Below are 3,176 nucleotides of genomic sequence, written 5' to 3' on the forward strand. Positions count from 1 at the left end.
TAATAATATTTTTAACAGAAATTACAAGGGGGGAAAAAAAAATTTGATTATCGTGGGTCATAACGAAGCAGATCAGAATATGGTTAAACACTTAGTTTCTCTGCTTAATGTGTGCTTCAGGAAAACAAAAGGAGACTTGCACATACATGTGGCTGGCCATATGCTTCCATGTTAAAACATTTAGCCTTTGATAGCTTTTGCTACAAAAGTCAAGGGGCAAATCACTTGTAAATTTCACTGCTGAGAAACCAACTTATGCAACATGTGAGTGTGCTTTTATGAGAAAAATGTGCCTCAGAGAGATTTGGCTTGAAGATGTGACAAAGGAATAAGATAAAAGGTCTGTTTGGTTGCATTTTTCAAACTTTATGTAATGTTTAACTCACATTACGTAAAGCTGCTTTTTTACTGTAAAAGCTGGATTATTTAAACTGTCTGTGTACATTTTTATTTTTAATTTAACCCAAGGACTATATGACCCATGGGTAAGCAGACACCTTATGCTTGTTTTGCATGAAAATAAGTTGGAGCGATATCAACAAGAAAATGAGAAATACATGATAGTGAGATGATAACAAAGGGATGTGGGTGAGTGAGGTGACAAAAAAGGAGAGATACAGACAAATCAGACAAAAAAAGTGAGAAAAGCAGACAAATGGCAGTGTGAAATAAATGGAAAATGCTCAGCAAAACTGATGCATTTAAAGAGGGAATGACAAAGTCTCATAACACGTTGACAAAATCTTTTTGTCATCCAAAAAGATTAATTATATTTTTTGGATGACAATAAATATTTTCCAAAAGAATTTGAATTAGACTGAATTCATTAGATTTCATGATCAAATCAGTGGATACAGATGTTGATGCTTCACCTTTCTTATGTGATGCACTAAATAAATAGGCTTTATGATCTTCCGTACCTTTGGTTTCAAAGAAATGCTGCTGACTTGATCTCTTTAAATTTTAGTTGGATATCCCTGCTCTAAATTATTTATGTATTTTTAAGACAATTACATGTGAGACGTGAAAACAACCAAAAAGAAATAACACCACATTATTTTGTAATGAACAAAACAAAACGCTAAAATAAAAATAAAATAAAATAACTTCATTTTAGCTTAACATTGAATACACATTGATTTTCCGAGCCATGTTTTTTGTTATGTTTTTTTACTTCCGTAAAGTAAATGTTGATGGTCTTGTTTTAACTAAAGAACATTTTGAATAAAAAAAAAAAAAGGTGCTCCTCCCACTTCCTCCTTGGACGACAGGAGTATGTAAGGCAAAGGTAAGGCTGTCAGCATATCTTTAAATTTTCTTATTTTTTTAAGTCAAAAAAGGTAGAGAATTCAATAAATAAAATTATTATTATTGCTGGGGATTTGGCTTGTTTTAAAGAAGCTTGTCTACTTTTCATCTTCAGAACCTTTTCTGTCAAACACAAGTGAGGCGTAGAAGTGAAAGTAAACCAACCGAGGAAAACAAGCTAGAAGCAGAGATAAGCAAGATGGCTTCAAACATCCCACAGTCTGAGGCCGAGTGCACATGTCCTGTGTGCTGTGACATATTTACTGATCCTGTTCTGTTGCTGTGTGGCCACAGCTTCTGCCAGCATTGCTTACAGGAGTGGTGGAGACAGAGCTCACTGAGGACATGCCCGGTCTGTAAGGAGATGTTTCATATGACTCATCCGCCTCGAAATCTGGCCCTGAGAAACCTGTCTGACTCATTGAGGCAGGAGAGGAGCAAGAGAGCTGGATCCAAGGAGATTTGTTTATTGCATGGTGAGAAGTTGAAACTCTTCTGTCAGGATGACCAACAATCCATCTGTGTGATTTGTCGGGATTCGAAAACACACACAAAACACAAATGTGTTCCCATTAATGAAGCAGCAAAGGAGTACCGTGTAAGTAGCATGTGGTATCGAAGTAAAATATTTGACATTTTTATTGTTTCTTTTGTGCTACAAAAGTGCAATAAGGATTCTTACAGCTTTAAGTTTACAAACTTTTTTGCAGATTAAAATTCAGATAAATGTTAGCAGCCTGAAAACTAAGCAGGGAGTTTTTGAGAAGCAAAAAACTAATTGGGAGAACATGGCAACCCTGATTAAGGTAAGCTGTAGCTGTGACATGTGCACATTAAAAGAACTTATCAAAACTTATTCTGCTGCCATTTGTGCTCCTCTCAGCTACAGGCTCAGCAGACAGAGAAAACCATCAGAGGAGAGTTTCAGAAACTGTATCACTTCCTGAGAAAAGAGGAGGCAGGCCGGATAGATGCGTGTCGGAGAGAAGCAAAACTTAAGAGTGACGCAATGAATGTCAGGATTATAAACCTAACTGCAGAGATTTCTGAGCTCAAGGAAAAAATCAAAACCATGGAAGATCAGATAAGAGCAGAAGACCTGTCATTCATCCTGGTAATTACTCAATGAAATGTGTTAAAATAAACAAAAAAAAAAACTTGAACAAAAATTTATGTTAAAATTTGCTTTGTGTTTTTTTTCTTTTTCTTTGATAGTGTGCAAAATCAACACTGGAAAGGGAAGTTTTCCAAACTCTTCATATTGGAATCAGCCAGATGAGGGTAGTTTTGTCAAAAATTGTACTCCAAGTATGAGTAGAACCACCTCAGCATGTTTATCAAGTAAAAGTAAGAAGTTGTTTTCTAAGAAATCACTCAAACAAGAGTACAAAAATATTTGGTGATAAGGCTACTTAAGCTGGATATAGCATCTTATGTAATATTTTTAAAATGATGTAAAAAGACAGACAAAAATACATAGTTATGTACTGTTATTTTAAAGACCAAAATGAAAAAGAAAATCAGGTGACATCATTGAAGTCATGAAACTTTAGGTATTTAGATTTAGAAATGTTTTCTTGTTTCCAGATCTCTGTGCAAGCTACAAGAGCCAAAGACCCCAGAAGGATGTCTGATTGATGTGGGTCAACATGTTGGAAACCTTCAGTTTTCAATCTTACAAAAGATGGCTGGAATAGTAACATACAGTAAGAAATGTTTTGTTTCTTCTTCACTAGACTTTGTCTGACCATCAAATTTTGTATTTTAACAAATAAAAAGATTATGTACTCAGCATTATTTTTTCTTTTTCCTTTTTAGCCCCTGTATTTTTGGATCCTAACACCTGTGATAGTTCTCTGACTGTATCA

General features: G+C 34.9%; 1 pseudogene across 1 annotated transcript in view; it reads left to right on the top strand.

The window, feature by feature from the left end:
- Nucleotides 1-1,236: 1,236 nt before the first annotated feature.
- LOC103457742 (zinc-binding protein A33-like) overlaps nucleotides 1,237-3,176 on the top strand; it is a 3,871-nt pseudogene continuing 1,931 nt past the window's right edge. Inside the window, exons 1-7 of the transcript XR_014085606.1 lie at nucleotides 1,237-1,288; nucleotides 1,424-1,906; nucleotides 2,019-2,114; nucleotides 2,192-2,422; nucleotides 2,524-2,544; nucleotides 2,894-3,014; nucleotides 3,127-3,176. The exon at nucleotides 3,127-3,176 is cut by the window's right edge and continues 1,931 nt beyond it. The product of XR_014085606.1 is annotated as a zinc-binding protein A33-like (transcript). The remainder of the gene's footprint in view (nucleotides 1,289-1,423; nucleotides 1,907-2,018; nucleotides 2,115-2,191; nucleotides 2,423-2,523; nucleotides 2,545-2,893; nucleotides 3,015-3,126) is intronic.

This window comes from Poecilia reticulata, chromosome 21, assembly GCF_904066995.2.
Source record: "Poecilia reticulata chromosome 21, P_reticulata-male-v2, whole genome shotgun sequence".
Taxonomy (NCBI): Eukaryota; Metazoa; Chordata; class Actinopteri; order Cyprinodontiformes; family Poeciliidae; genus Poecilia; species Poecilia reticulata.